Source organism: Mandrillus leucophaeus, unplaced genomic scaffold (genome assembly GCF_000951045.1).
Source record: "Mandrillus leucophaeus isolate KB7577 unplaced genomic scaffold, Mleu.le_1.0 Scaffold129, whole genome shotgun sequence".
NCBI classification, from domain to species: domain Eukaryota; kingdom Metazoa; phylum Chordata; class Mammalia; order Primates; family Cercopithecidae; genus Mandrillus; species Mandrillus leucophaeus.
The window spans coordinates 437,965-454,299 of NW_012101243.1; the positions used below are offsets into that span (position 1 = coordinate 437,965).

The 16,335-nt window shown below is 50.3% G+C and overlaps 1 protein-coding gene across 2 annotated transcripts in view; it reads right to left on the reverse strand.

Moving 5' to 3' along the window:
- The window catches only part of DLGAP4 (discs, large (Drosophila) homolog-associated protein 4), a 202,913-nt gene that overhangs the window by 174,440 nt on the left and 12,138 nt on the right, over nt 1–16,335 (reverse strand). The window lies entirely within an intron of this gene.

The following is a 16,335-nucleotide window of genomic DNA, read 5'->3' on the forward strand; positions in this document are numbered from 1 at the left end:
GGGTGGATCACCTGAGGTCAGGAGTTTGAGACCAGCCTGGCCAACATGGCGAAACCCTGTCTCTACTAAAAATACAAATATTAGCCAGGTGTGGTAGCATGTGCCTATAATCCCAGCTACTCAGGAGGCTGAGGCAGGAGAATCACTTGAACCCGGGACGCGGAGGTTACAGTGAGCCAAGATTGAGCCACTGCATTCCAGCCTGGGTGACAGAGCAAGACTCCATCTCAAAACAAACAAACAAACAAACAAACAAAAAACAAAAAGGCAGTGCTGACTGTGATAGCTACACTGCTGACCATTGAGGGCTGGGCTCTGGGCTAAGTGCTTTAGGTTCACGCATTCATTGAACAGATATTTGGATACTGAGCTCCTACTATGTGTCAGGCATTCAAAACTCTGGGATATAGCAGCAAAGAAGACTAAGTCCTTGCCCCATAGAGCCTATATTCTAGTTGGGGAGACAGGTAACAGATAAATGAATATATAATATAACATCAGGTAACAATACCTTCTTGGAAGCCAATTAGGGCAGGTAAAGAAGAACGCAGTAGAAATGCAGAAGAAAGTGAGATAGGGTTAGGAAAGTCTTTCTGCAAAAGCAATATTTGTGCGGAAGTGATTGGTGGGTCTTGTGGATGACTGGGGAAAGGGCATTCCTGGTAGAGGAATGGTGAGTGTGGAATGGGCGTGCAGCTGGTGTGTGTGTGTTGGGTGAAGGGATTGGTGCAAGGAGGCTGGTGTGGCTGGAGCAGAGAGAACGACGGGCAGGTTGAAAGAGGAGGGGAGGGGCAGCTCTAGGGAGGGTCCTAGAGGGCCACAGTACAGCCTCTGATCTCCTGGTGAGGCATTTTTATCCCCAGGTTGCACAATCTGGGTGGAGGAGCCAGGTGCCCACCCAGGCAGTGGCATGCCAGGGCCTCCTCTCTTTCCACGCAGCCTCCACAAGCACTGCTGGAACCTGGAGCACATCCTGAATGAGAGGTGTGTCTCAGGGAGAGGCCCCTGAACCCTGAGTTTCCAGAAGCCAGAGCCTGTGAATGTGGGAGGCAAGGCAGGTCAAATCTGGGTCATGGAGAGGCTGAGAGAGGGACCGGAAAGGGTGGCAGAGGCAGCCACCTGGGGCTGGGTAGGTGGGGGCGGCCTCTCCATGGCGACAGCGTGGGGAAGCACCGCTGGAATTACTCACGGAGGCCCGTGCGCACACGTGCATATACCCAGGGCCACGTGCACACACACGCACCACAGCCCACGCAGCCCCGGCTCACTGCAGAAGCCACTTAATGACTGACGTCACGCCCTGGGGGAGATGGGGACCATGGAGTCCACCTCAGGAATGGGGAACAGGGCAGCACCCAGTGGGGCCAGGGCTCCTGGGTACTCCCTGCAGCTCACACCCCCACAGGGCAGAGTCGCAAGGCAGCGTCTCCAGCACCCATCCAGCCAATGCTTCCGCAGGTCCTGTTCTGTGATAGGCCCCAGCCAGTGTGTCAGGGAAGGGAGACCACAAACATCTAACCACACAGACGGATAACGGTGACAGCAGCCGCTGGAGCCTGGGAGATGGGGTAGATGGGCTGAGGAGAGCACTTCACAGGGACAAAGTGAGGTCTGACCTAAAGTCTGAAGGATGAGTAGGAATTGACAGGATGATATGTGTGTGTATGTGAAAGAGAGGGAGAGAGAGAATTTTCCAGGCACAGGGGACAGCATCTGCAAAGGCCTTGAGGCTGGAAAAAGATTCACAGGTTCCGAGAAATAGAAGGCAGGCCAGTGTGGCGTGGAGGAGGGAGGGGGCGCCCAGTGAAGGTCACCTCCCTGTGTGTACAGCAGGGCTCAGGGCGCAGACTGTGGGCAGGTGAGGGATGAGTCGCTGAGCCCTCTCCTCAGCTGCCCCAGGGCTGGCTGAGACACAGGCTAGGGTTGGAATGCACACACTCCCTGTGCGACTCTGGGCAGGTCACCTCCCTCTCTGAGCCTCAGTTTCTCATCTGAACAATGGAGACCCCAATCTATATCTAATTCCAAGACAATATGTCTAAAGTGCCACGAAGGGTACAGGCACAGAGTATTGACTAAGTGGAGCCTCTCTTTCCTTCTCTCCTAAGTGAGAGTGTCAGCCTCTCTCACTTGGGGAGAGTGCGACCAAAATTTCCCACTTTGGTCCTCAGCTCTCTAAAGGGGCTGGGGCTGGGACAAGCTGTGCTGGGATACCCAGCTGGGGCTGGGACACCTGTGCTCCCCAGGGGCTCGGTGTGGACACCTCAGGGGAAATAAGTCCAGAAATCCAGGCCAGTCCATCCTCCCCAGCTCACCAAGTAGGCTGGTTTTCCAGACCCCGGAGCGTCTCCCAGGAGCCCAGCACTTCATAAGTTAGCAGCTGGGGGACAGGGATCAATTTCGTTATTTACCAGATGAGGAAGCTGAGGCCCAGCAAAGAGGAGACCCTAGGTCAAACGGCGAGGGAGTGCAGGGGTTGGTTCTCACCCAGGTCTCTCTCACTCCAGGCTAAGGAGGCACTTCCAGTCTTGCTCAGGCTCTCGGTCAGGTCTGTGTTCCCATTCAGTCGCCTCCCCATGCACCTCATCCCCTGGGATTTGAATCACTCCTTCCACCCCTTCTGCCCTAATGACTCCCAGTTCTCCAGTCCCACCCTAGTCTCACCCCTGAGCTCCTGACCAAAGCCAAACCCCTCATGAAGGCCACATGATTCCTTCCTAACCATTCCTACCCCCACCCATTCCCCCACCCCCAGCCTCCCTTTGCCAGTCCTCAGCCCATCTGGCCTCCTCTTTCCTGCCTCAGGGCGTCGTACTGGCTGTTCCTCTACCAGGAATGCTCTGCCCCAGACCCTCGTGTGGCTTCTCCCTTGATTCATTCAGGGCTCAGCCCAAGTGTCACCTCCTCAGAGATGCCTCCCTGACCCCCTTCCTCACTCCCATGTCACTCAGGAGCACAGCATTTGTTCATTTATTTTACTTATTGTCTATCTCTTCCACCAGACTGAGAACCTTAGGAAAGTTGAGGTTGGGTCCTGTCTGTTACAATAGCCTGGGGCCTGATACAGTGCCTGAAACATAGTAGGTGCTTATTAATAAATGTCTGTCAAATGAATGAATGCATAAACAAATGAGTGAATGGGCCAGGTGCGGTGGCTCACACCTGTAATCTCAGCACTTTGGGAGGCCGAGGCGGGCGGATCACGAAGTCAGGAGTTCAAGAGTAGCCTGATCAACATGGTGAAACCCCATCTCTACTAAAAATACAAAAATCAGCCGTGCGTGGTGGTGCATGCCTGTAATCCCAGCTACTCAAGAGGCTGAGGCAGGAGAATCGCTTGAACCCGGGAGGTGGAGGTTGCAGTGAGCCGAAATCACGCCACTGCACTCCAGCCTGGGCAACATAGCGAGATTCTGTCTCAAAAAATACCCCAAAAAACAAGAACAAAAAAAATGAGTGACTGAATGACAGGCAATCCTGAGGCTCTAACCCCACCTGGCTGTCTCCCCTGCATGCTGGCCAGACATCTGAGACTCAACGCATTTGAGCTGAATTCCAGATCTCCTCTGACACACTTACTCCTCTCCTGTCTCCCTTCTAGTGGCAGTCTCTAGCACCTGAGCTGGAAGCCGAGGTCCCCTGGCTCCCTGGCTCTTGCTCCAACAGCTCCTGCCTCCCAGCTCACTGGCTTTCCATCCCTGCTGCCTCACTCTGAACCAGACCACCCTCCCCTGTTCAGGACACGACCCCAAGCCACTCCCTGCCTATTACCCAGGCCCTGAGGCCTACCAAGTGAAGTCAGGGCGAGTTTAAGGATGCTCCCAGGAGCCTCTGCAATTCCTCCAAAAGGACAAGCCTTAAGCCGCTTCCCCTCAAGGGTGACCTGTGATTTAACTGAGACATCTGGATAACCCTGATGGTGCACCTTCAGGCACTGGGACAGGCTATGGGAAAGCTATGGCAGGTGCTGCCCACTTGCCCACGTGTTACTGGTTGCATTGCAGATGGCATTAACACCCGGCAGCTCCTCTGCCAGGCCCAGGGCTGAGCTCTTTGCACCTCATGGAATCCCACTCCCCAGCACTGTAGACTGGGGGGTGAAGGGTGGGCGCTGTTCCATTTGCAAAACAAAGGGACCGGAGCTCAGAGCTGGGTAGTGACTCATCTGAGACACCCAGTCAGGAAGCAGAGCTATTGTCAGCCTCCAGCGCCCCAGCCTCTTCCACCCAGCCAGGGTTCGTGGCTGCTGGGAACAGTGTTGGGCACAAGAGAGAAGGCAGTTCCGAAATGCAGGGGCTGGGACTTCAATTGGCGACAGGTGGGACTGTGATGAGGGCCCTCTGTAGTGGGTGCGTTTGAAGTTTTTGGGGCTTTAGAGGATGAATAGAGCTGCTCTGAACCTGGTCCCTGGGGCTGGTTTTATCATGAAGGACACAGATTTTATAAATATCTCGGCCCTCACCACAGATCGCATGGCCTGGAGAATTAGAGAGGAGGCAAATTAGGAGAAGGGGCGGGAGAGCTTTCAGCTGTGCTGGCAGCCTGTTTGGGGTTGCAGAGGAGTTCATGGTCAGAGTGGGCAGCCTGAATGGTTCTGTCTATCACCCATGGCTATAGGTCCCCAGGCCACCGCAACCGAGGCCAGGGTGTTGGGGGCAGTCTCTGAGATAGAACCCTCAGGGCACAATCTGAGTCATTGGCCTAAATGGGGGTGGGGCCCCTCAGCTGAGTTTCTAGCAGTTAAAGGGGGAGAAGGACTCCCAACTATTCATGTCCCCAACTGCCAACAATTTGGGTCAAGGCCAGAGCTCAGAGCTTAGTCTGGGGCCAAGGTCAGGGCTCAGTTTGAAGAAGAGGTCAGAGTTGAGTCTTGGATCAAGGTCAGGTCCCAGTATGGGGCCAGGGTCAAGGTTCAACCTAGGGCTCAGTCTGGGACCAGGGTCAGGGTTTAGTCTGTGATCAAAGTCAAGGCTCAGTCTCGGGGCAGGGACCAAGGCTCAGTCTGTGGATAGGGATCAAGGCTCAGTCTGGAGCCAGGGTCAGGGCTTAGTGTGTATCCAGGATTCCTCAAGTGGGTAGTTCACTCCTTATACTAAGTCTTACTTAGGGACAAGCTAGTTCTCCTCTTGCAGTAACACAGACCCAGGATCCAGGACTCTGCTCTCTCCTGCAGAAGGGAGCTGTAACCAGAAGTTCAGTTAGACTAGAGGGGGGTACAGTAGAGGCATGCCCCCCTACTCAGGATTGCTATTCTGGGCCTCTGTAAGTCACAGCGTGGGAGTTAAATATAGGGGGACACCACGTGGCAGGCAGTAGGTGGTTAATGACCCTGCAGGAGGCGAGTCAGAACCCAGAGAAGAAGCTGTAGTGGGGGTGAAGAGGGGGAACTAGCTTTGGTCAGAGAGGCGGGAGGTTTGGGTTTGAGGCCTGCTAGGTCCCTGCCTCTCTATGTGACTCCAGGTTTAGCCCTGCCTTCTCTGGGCCTCAGTTCTCCTATCATGGGAGTGCAGCTGAACTTGAATCTCTAAGCTCTCTTTATCTGTAACAGGCTGTGGACGACACTTTCTCAGGCTGGGTCTGGTGGGGAACTCATGACCTCCATTGTCATCTCCAGGAGTCAGAGGCTTACTCAGCTTTCAAGTCCTATGCCAAATATGATGTCCTCTGTGATGTCTTCTCCCAGCTGAAATTCACTGCCCCTTGGTCCAGTTTGCACACTTCTCTGCCCCTATTTCAGCCTGGAGCCCATGCTGCCATGCAGCAGGATAGGTGTGGTCCTGGCTGTTTCCTCCATTAGGAGGCCAGGAGCCCAACCTCCACCACCCATGCTTTAGTCTCATAGCCTCCAGAGTACCACAATCATGGCCCCTCTGAACCCCAGAGCCTTTGGGGACTAGAGTCGTAGCAGCAGCCCCTGTTGTTACTATACTTACTGTATGAATGGCTCTGAGAACATGGATACTCTGCACACACCTGAGCAATTAATTGACTTATTTTCCTTTCAAGGAAACAGTGAATCATGCTACATTCTTGTTTCTTTTTTTTTCTTTGTCTGCTAGGAAGCTCAGAGGCAAATTTATAGCCTACCTTTAATAAAGTGTAACCTAGAATGATCTCGTTCTGTCTTTTCTTTTCTCCTGTTCTCTTATTTATTTTTCTTATTTATGTAGGGGAATTTTTTTAAAAAGACAGAGGAAGAAAAGGAACAAAAGAATCATTATCATTCAGGAAACCTTCACAGCTTAGATTCATAGCTAAAAATGATAATTACTAGAGTTCATATAGAGAGTGCTTAGCGTGCAACAGGTCTTAGGTAAGCCCATGACTTGGCATCACTCATTATCTCCTGTAATCCCCACCACATCTCTAAGGGAGAGACGGGCATTACTGTTACCCATTTTGTGGATGGGAAAGCAGAGGCACAGGGAAAGTAAGTAACTTGTCCCAGAGACACACAGTGAGAAAGAACCAGAGCTGGGACTTGAACCACCTGACTCCAGAACAAGCCTTCTTAACCACTGTGCTTTCCTACCTCTCAAAATAAAACTACGTCTATGCAATAGCAGAGGAAAAGGTCTGGGAAGGTCTGATGACCCCTACATTGACATACCAGGCCTGGAATCCTCCCTTCTCCCAAACCCTAGACTCATATATCCAATTTTCAACTCAGCATCTCCACTTGGATATCTAACAGGCATTGCCAACTTGACATGTCTAAACCTGAACTCCCAACCCTGCAAACCTGCTCTTCCCGGCCTGCTCCTTCCCACTGATGGGGGCGCCACCCTCACAATGGATCAGACCAAAACCCTGGACTTGGCCCTGACTCCTCTTTGTCATTCCCACAACCAGCACCACAGCAAATCCTGTCATCTTAGTTTCTCAGGCAGAGGATGCAATGGTGGTCTTTGTCCTGGCCAGAGCCCATCTGGGTGCCGCTTTCAGCTCTGGACACCTCTCCTGATGGGTAGGCATGGAACAGTGACCAGGAGCATCATGAAGGAGTAATAATCGCAGGAAAAATGTGAACAGCTATCACTTCCTGGGCACCTGCACCAGGCTCAGGCCTTATGCTCTGAATCATTTACATCTCTCATCAACCCTCTGAAGTAGAGGGTCTACTACCCCATTTAACAAATGAGGCACAGAGAGGTTAACTGCCTTTCCCAGAGTCACACAGCTAACAGGTAAGTGAGCAGGAATTCTAACTCAATGTGTCTGACTCAAGCTCAAATACACCATGCTGCCTGCCACTAAGCCAAGTCTTTGACGCACATCAGAGGGAGCCAGGGTTATTGAGTTTGGGAGTCTGGAGAAAAGAGCCGAGGTGGAGGGGAAATGTCTGCTCTCCGAGGTCAATGAAGGGTGGGCCACGGGGGAGGGACATGTATTCTGGGGGCTCCAGGAGCTGGGGAGGAAGTGGGCCACACGGAGGCTGACTTCAGCTCAGTGTAAGACAGCACTTTCTAACAATCAGGCCCCCGACAGACACACACAAAGGAGTGGGCTGCCTTGACTGATGGGAGTCCCATCTCCAGAGGTGCCTGACAGTGTCATGCTATGGATTACACCGCTGGCAGCAAAGCAGAGTGGGAAGAGAACATACAAAAGAAGAATCAAGAAGTGGAGACAGGGAGGCTTGTCCTACCGGATATCAAGCCACATAATACAGCTATCTGTGGCAGTTCTCAACAGCCGAGGGACTGCCCTTGTAGGGCGACTTTGCAAATGGTTGGGGTAGTTTTCTTCGTAACACTGACTCAGGGGAGGGTTCTACTGAGTGTAGGACTGGATGACGGGTGCTCAAGAACCTATAATGAACAAGACAGTCCCACCCAAGGAAAGATTGTTGTACCCCAAATGCCAAGATGTCCCTGTTGAAAAATGATGAGATACAGTGATTAGTGTAGAACTGAAACAGACAAAGAGATAGACAAAGAGATCAATGAGACTGTAGAACAGAGTTCCCAGAAACAGATCCATAAATACATAGGCACTTAAACATAAAATGGAGATGGTATTTCAAATCAGTGAGAAAAGGACACGGCGTTCAATTGATGCTGCTGGGACAATAGGCCAGCTATAGAAAAATGAAATCAGATCCCTATTTCTCACCGCATGCAAAGATAAAAGACCTAAACTTGATTAAAGATCTCAATATGAAACAAAAGGAAATAAAATGAAAATACTTAGAAGAGACCTAGAATATCTTTATGACCTTGGGTGGGGAAACTTCTTAAAAGAAGTTGCAAAGAAATAAAAGCAAGCGAAGGCGAAAATAAACTTTCCTACCCCCAAAGTTTAAACTTCTGAATGAAGAAGACATAAAGTTAAAAGACAAGCAACACAACTTGGAGAAAATATTTGCAACAAACATAACAAGGATTAATATTCACATATATAAACCTCTTTTACAAATTAGTAAGAAAAAGATGTGACCCATAAAAAACTGGGCAAGTATATGAACAGGCATTTTGCAGAAGAGAAAAATTCAGATGACCACTAAACACATCAGGAGACACTCAGCTTCTCTAATAGTCAGGCGACGCTAATGAAAATGAGATATTTTCTCCCAGCAGATTGGCAAAATTAAAGAGTGATGAATCAACTGATGCTGAGGTGCTGAGGAAATGAGGACTCAGATATATCACTAACAGGAGTGCAACGTGGCATAATTACCTTGGAGGGCAATTTGGCAGTGTTTATTAACACAGAAAATCCTGCTTCCAGGGAAATACTAATGCACATTCACAGAGATCTTCATGGTGGAAAGCCAGAACCACTGAAACATCCACCAGCAGGAGGGTGTGGTATAAGCATACGATGGAATACTATTCGGCAGAAGAAATGAACAAGCTACAGCTGCACTTGTATACATCTCAAAAATAAGTGAAAAAAGAAAAATTCAAAGATATTAATTGATTATGATATAATTTATGTAAGAAAATCATTCAGGCTGAGCGGGAGGATCACTTGAGCCCAGGAGTTTGAGACCAGCCCTGGCAACACAGTGAGACTTCGTCCCTACAACAAATCAAAAAATAAGCTGGGTGTGGTGGCACATACCTACAGTCCCCCAGCTACTTGGGAGGCTGAGAAGGGAGGATCACTTGAGCCTGGGAGGTCGAGGCTGTAGTGAGCTATGATTGCGCCACTGCACTCCAGTCTGGGTGACAGAGTGAGACCCTGTCTCCCCCTCCCCCTGACCCAAAAAGAAAACCGTTCAAACATTACCTCTGGGTTTGGGTTTGTGAGTTCCCTCTACATGGAATGACTTTTAGTATTTCCTTCTTTTTTCCCTCCCTCTCTCTTTTCTTCTCTTCCTTCTTCCCTCTATCCTTTCCTTCTTTGTTTCTCCCTCCTTCCCTTCCTCCCTTCCTTCCTCCTTTTCTCCATTTTTTCCCTCCTCCCTCTCTACCTTCCTGCCTTCAGCAAACATGCTTGCTCTGTGCTCACAGGTGCTGAACATGAGATCAAGGCCCCAACTTCTAACCTTGCTATGCAAGGAACTCCCCTATGATTTGAGCCCCAGAACGACCCCTGACCCTGGCCCCACACTAAGCTCTCACCTCAGACAAGGTGTCACGCTTGCTTGCTTTCTGGTTCTGTGTCCTGCTGGCTGCATGGGCTGCTGAAAGGTTCAGGGGAGAGTGTGGATGAGGCGAGTTTTGTCTCCTAAGTGATCCCAGCCTCCGCTGAGGAGGCTGGCTGGTGGTGCTGAGGCCCCCGCCTTCCTTTCCCTCCTGTTCTCCCTATCACTCCTGCCATCTTTTTCTCCTTTTCTTCTTCACTCTGCTTTAGTGCCAGGCTTTGGAGCCAGGGTAGGGTGTGTGGGGAGGGTGCAGCTAGATCTCTGGGCCCAGAGCTCCAGAGCTAAGCCTCCTGGGCTGAAGTGGAGAGGCAGATCTCTTAGGCCATAGGTGATCATGAGAGCAGGTGGCCACCTCCTCCCAAGAGCCAAACAGCTGTGAAGGGCAGCCACCATAATCATGTCCAGAGCCTCAGATGGCCATAACAGGGCCCTGGAGACAGGGTGGCTGAGGACGGCCTAATTAGGCATGACAGCAGCCCCGTGAGGCGTATGCAGCTTGGAGCCATTAGGGAGGCTGGTGGAGGAACAGCCAGAGCTGGCCCAGCCACTGACCCCCCACAGGGATGCTTGGCTCTGGGGCTTGAGACTGCCTGCCCGAAGGAATGTCTGTCAGCCGGGGCTGCCAGGTGCTGCCCTAGCCATGCCTGCTAGTCCTGCTGAGAAATGGCATTGGTGGCTCACGGCAGCAGTTCTAAGCCCTTTTGCGCTTTTGCTTCTTGCTGTGCTTCCTGGGGTTTGTGTGGGGGGCGGTCTTTCCCTCCTCTGGCTCTTATTTCTACTACTAAGAACTCCCTGCCAGCCCTTTTCAACCGACTGTCTCTTCTGATCCTGAAAACCATCCACAGGGCAGTGATTATAATGCTCTTCTGCTAAGCTAGAGGTGGAAAAACTGAGGCCCAGAGAGGGATGATGACTTGTTTGAGGCCACAAAGCTCACATCCAGGATTTGAATCTTGGGTCTCTGACACACAGCCCCTGTTTGTGACACAACAGCATTTCCTCATCTTCCTGGGGCTAGTGGTGAGGGGAGGATGGTGGTGCCATATTCCTAGGAGAGGAAAGACACCAAAGGAAGCCAAATCCAGCCTGAGTCCTGCAGCCAACTCAGCATGCCCCCAGCAGGTCACACCCTTGTTCTGGGCTGGACCAGATGACACTCAGGATTAGATACTCAAGTCTCCAGTTCTCCAGGCCTTTCTCAACACAACTCCTAGCTAAGTAACCCCCTTCCACTTCCATATCTGTAAAATGAAACCAGTTGCTCTTCACCAGTGTGGTTATGCAGGTAGAATGACCAGGTTTGTCAGGTGCCCAGTGCAGGTCCTGGCACACAGTAGATGCACAGTAAATGGGCACTTTCTTCTTTTCCACACAATCTCTGAGCCCTCCACACCACCACCCCGACCTCCTTGTTTCCTTTCCGGGCTCAAACCTCAGACCTTGCAGGAAGTTCTATGAGATTCCAAGAGTATCTGCGTTTGACAATTCACTCATGTTTTCCTCTGTGTGTAAGACTAATGCCACCAAATCTGTGCATCAGTTTACAAAGCTCTGCCCCACCCATTAGTTTGTGTTACACTACCAATGACCTTCCTATTATGACTGAGGAAACTGAGGCTAGAGATACAGTCCCCAGGTCACTCAACTTCTCTAACCTTCAGTTTGCTCACCTCTAACATGGGAATAAATATTAGTACCTCCCCTAGTAGGTTGCTGCTTAAAAATAAATGGCATAATATGTCCAAAGTTATTAAAATGGTGCCTGGCAGATTGTAACAGAGGCTCAAATCCTACCTCAAATATTGCTCAGATTTGCACAATGCCAAGGCCAAAGCTTCTGACCTCCCAGCTGGGTCCCCAGAAAACCACAGTCCTGGAAATGATACATGAAAGCTCTCTGAAGACAGAACTGAGGACAGCACCCCCAGGCGTCAGGACCAGGCCAAATCCCTACCCTCTCTATCTTCAGCACCACGGACAACACCCCTGACATCAGCACCAAGGACAGAGGCAAACGGGTGTACCGCACCCCGAACAGCACAGCTCAAAGGTCAAAGTGTCAAAATCCCCTTCCCCCATGCTGAGGTGGCAATGAAAATTTCTTTCTTTTTTTTTTTTTTTTCCTAGCTAGTTACCTGTCCCACCATTAGTAAGGCCCTGCGAAGCTATTCAGGTCTATTTCTATTTGCACCTCTTTCATTCCAGAGGCCAGTTTTCCTGTGCGTTTCTCACCCCGTGAAGTTCCTTGGATTGGGGTAGCTTAGGAAGGCTTTCTGGAGGTTCTTGACTAGGAAAACCCACCTTCCTAGGCCAAGAGAGCCTCCCACACCTTCCCTTTTTTACCTACTGGCTTCATTTCAGACACAAGCAGGGATGGTCACTGGATACAGTGTCACAGCCAAGTGCAGCAGCAAGGGACAAGCCCAATGTCACCTCATCTCAAGGGCTGGGCTTGTTGCCCTGCTCTCAAGACAGTGAATAAGGAGGAACACTTCTGATCCTTCAGCCTGTCCTACTCCATCACTCATCCCTGAGGCCATCTTTTATTGGTTCCTTGCTCATTTGATGAGGGCTAGATTTATTTCTGCCCTGACCACCTCTCTGACATCACTAGCTGCCCACATAGTCTCAAAGTAAACAGCTTGAGCGCTTTGAACCCTTTTTTAAGGACCCTCAGGACTTCAGTTCAGTGGAGACCCCAGCAGAGCCAGCAACTCACTCCTTCTAAAGCAGCCAAAGGGGAAGATGGGGCACAATAGAATACCAGTGTCCTCTGATACACGGGAAGAAGGCCACCTCCTCAGAGTTGTGGGGCATTGAGATGCTGTGACCAGCAATAAGTGTGGCATATAATAAGGGCTTAGTAAACAGCTTAGTAAACATTTCCCTTTCCCAACAAGGACAATGTAATGATAGCAATGATGATCACTATCATGTTGAGTGTCTACTATCTGCTAGGTCAAGATATTGAGGGGTAGACAATGCAAGGACAATTATACTCATTTTGCTGATAAGAAAACCAAGTCAGCTAGGCGCAGTGGCTCATGCCTGTAATCCCAGCACTTTGGGAGACTGAAGTGGGTGGATGGTTTGAGGTCAGGAGTTCGAGACCAGCCTGATCAACACGGTAAAACCCCGTTTCTACTAAAAATACAAAAGTTAGCCAGGCGTGGTGGTGCACGAATATAGTCCCAGCTACTCAGGAGGCTGAGGCAGAAGAATCGCTTGAAACCAAGAGGCAGAGGTTGCAGTGAGCCGAGATCATGCCATTGTACTACAGCCTGGGTGACAGAGTGAGACTCTGTCTCAAAAAAAAAAAAAAAAAAAAAGAAGAAGAAGAAAGAAAAAGAAAACTAAGCCAAGGCAGGCAGGAGGATCATTCGAGACCAAAAGTTTGAGACTAGCTTGGAAAACAAAGCAGGACTCAGTCTCTACCCCACCTCCCCATCCCCCAGGCACAGTGACACTACTCAGGAGGCTAAGGCAGCAGGATTCTTTGAGTCCAGGTATTCAAGGCTGCAGTGAGCTATGATTGCCTCACTGCATTCCAGTCTGAGAGAGAGAGCAAGACTCTATCTCAGAAAAAGAAAAAGAAAACCAATGTTTCTATGGGCCAAGAAATCTCTCAAAGGTCACACAGCCAAACAAGTGACAAAACCAGATCTCTGCCCTCAAATTCCAGGCTGCTTCTCCACCTCCAGATCTCCCATAATTACAATTATCCTCACTTCTCACCTCAGGGTACTCAGCACAGCCCATTCACTGCTTGCCAACATCCAGTGCTGGATGCTCCATGCCCAGCTGGCCAGCTGTCAACAAGCTGCCAGACTCAGATACTGGGGTGGGCAAGGATGGAAGCAAGGCCCAGATTCTTTGCTCTCCTGGGACCCCATGAGATTCCAAGGGGCTCAGATGTAGCCCACTCCCATTCCTGCCACAGGTGTCTCTTTTCCTAACATGGCAAGGAGAAGTCCCCATCCCAGTTCTGCATCAGCCTCCTACACATACAGGGGGGCAGAGCTTATGAAACACCCACTGTCATCACCAACATCAGTGATAGCCCCACCAGGACCCATCATACCTGTCATATAAGTAAGGAAATGGAAGCCCAGGGAGGGAAGGGACTTACCCCAGGATACCTGAACAGAATGTTTTCAGGACTCTAGACTCCTCCAGTGCCTCTGCCCCCAGACTGGGGGCTCAATGAAGGCAGGAGTCACAACATTCTTGTTCACTGCTAGGTTCCCAGCACCCATCTCAATGTCCACCACAAAGTGACTTTCTTTCCCTGCTTCTTCTGAAGCGAGGGATGATGTGTCACCCACTTTCTCTAACCAATCCAGAGTCTTGTACATACTAGGCCCCTAGTGGGTGTTTCTTGAACCATCTCATTCATTCAATAACTATTTATTTTGTGCCTAGTGTGTCCCAGCCATTGCTTTAGGTGGAGAAACCACAGTGGTAAGAAAACACAGACAAAAATAAATTCTCTGTTTTGACACTGATTGAAGTGAGTGAATTTGTTTCCTTGCCCATCTTCTCTATCTGTTGTGAGTGCCAAAGGGGCAGAGACTGTCACTGTCATGCCCAGTACTGTGCTCAGTGCCCAGAACACAGTATATGCTTGCTTGCTTGCTGAATGAATGAATGAATGAATGAATACATGCAGGTAGAGTAGTAGAATAAAGGCAGCCACTATTTATTGAAAGGTTGTCGATTATTTTACATACATTAAATATCTCTTATAATCTTTCCCTGTGAGGTGAGTACTTTAAGGTGGATCATGCTAGCTATCCTGCTAGCTATTCTTCCCTTTTTCCTAACTGAAGGGCCCAGTTAGAAATATTCACTTCATCAGCTTCCCTTGCAGCTAGGGTGTCCATGTGATCAAATCTGGCAAAAGAGATGGATGCAAAAATCCACTAAGTGGGGCTCTCAGGAAATCTTGTTTTCCTGGTAAGAAAAGGAAACTCACGAAGCATGCAGGCTTTACTCTCCTTTTCCTGCCTGGAATTCAGATGCAGCACATGGCAGAGGAGCAGCCATTTTATAGCCATGAGAATGAAAGATGCACGTTAAGGATGTCAGAGGCCTGGGCCCTGGATGTTTCACTTGAATCACTGCACTGGCCCTGGCTTGCCTGCCTGCCTCTGAGATTCTCTCTCTCTCCTTTAACACAGACAGGGTCTTGTTCTCTCATCCAGGCTGGAGTGTAGTGGCATGATCATAACTTACAGTAACCTCGAATTCTTGGGCTCACTGCCTCAGCCTCCCAAGTAGCTTGGACTACAGGAATGCACCACCATGCCTGGCTAATTATTATTTTAAAAATTATTTTTACTTTTTTTGAGACAGGGTCTCACTTTGTCACCTAGGCTGGAGTACAGTGGTGCAATCTCAGCTCACCGCAGCCTGGACCTCCTGGGCTCAAGTGATCCTTCCATTTCAGCACCCCAAGTAGCTGGGACTACAGGCACACACCACCACCCCTGGCTATTTTTTTTTTTGTATTTTTTGTACAGGTGGGGTTTTGCCCAGGCTAGTCTAATTTTTATTTTTTGTAGAGATGGGGTCTTGCTATGTTGCCCAGGTTGGAATGCAGTGGCATGATCACAGCTTGCTGTATCCTTGAACTCCTGGGTTCACATGATTCTCTCACCACAGCCCCTGAGCAGGTGAAACTACAGGTGCCTGCCACCATGCTTGGCTAGTTGTCAAAATTTTCAATGGAGGCAGAGTCTTACTATGTTGCCTAGGCTGGTCTCAAATTCCCGACCTCAAGTGATTCTCCCACTGTGGCCTCCCAAAGTGCTGGGATTACAAGTGTGAACCATGGCCCTGAGATTCCTGTTACATGAGAAGAATAATCTTTGGGGTATTTACACAAATGTTACTTGTTTTGTTACATGCAGCCAAATGCAATTTCAACTGATTCGGTATTATTATAACAGGCGAGGCTTAGGGAGGTCAAGTGATTTTCCCAGAGTCACAGAGCAAGGAAGCAGATCTGGAATTGGCCGCTGGGTCGAATGCCAAAGCCTGTGCCCACTGTACCTGTGTGCTGTCATTCCCAAAAGCAGCCCGGGCTGCCGGGAAGCCCCTCCCCACAACCAGCACTGGGCTCTCCTCTAAAACTCTTCCTGACTACCCTGAGGTCTGAGTCTAAGTTTTCCTGATATCTTCTCTCTTACTTGAACCCACACCAGCTACATGCAGGTCCAGATCCTCCTTTCAAAACATATGTGCCTCGAGTCCCAGGATTTGGCTCCGAACCTGACCCTGTGAGATGCTCTCTGCTCATCCACTTCTCCCTGGTTCAGAATTCCCCCCAACTGCCCCAAAAGCATGCACAGCAGATGCTCAAGCCATCTCTGCAGACAGGTCTCCTGGCTCCATCTCTTCCCCCCGACAGGGTCCTGCACCCACCACCAGAATAATCTTTCTCAAGAGCATCTCTCATGGGCCTGGCCCTTGAGGCCTCCAGGGTCTGGCTCCAGCCACCTTCCCAACCTTTGTTCTCGCTGCCCCCTCTGCCTCCTGCTGATTGACCCACCCAGCATCGGCAGGGCCAGCTCCAGTGGGTGCTTGAGAGGACAAAGAGGCCCTCTCTGACCACCCTATCTCCAGCAGGTACCCACTACCACAGTCCTGTGGTCCCCTCTCTCGGCACCTGGGGCTATTTGAGTGTCACCCAGAGTGTCGCTAGCTTACTGCTGGCACGTTTGTCATTGCCTCCCCGTCCC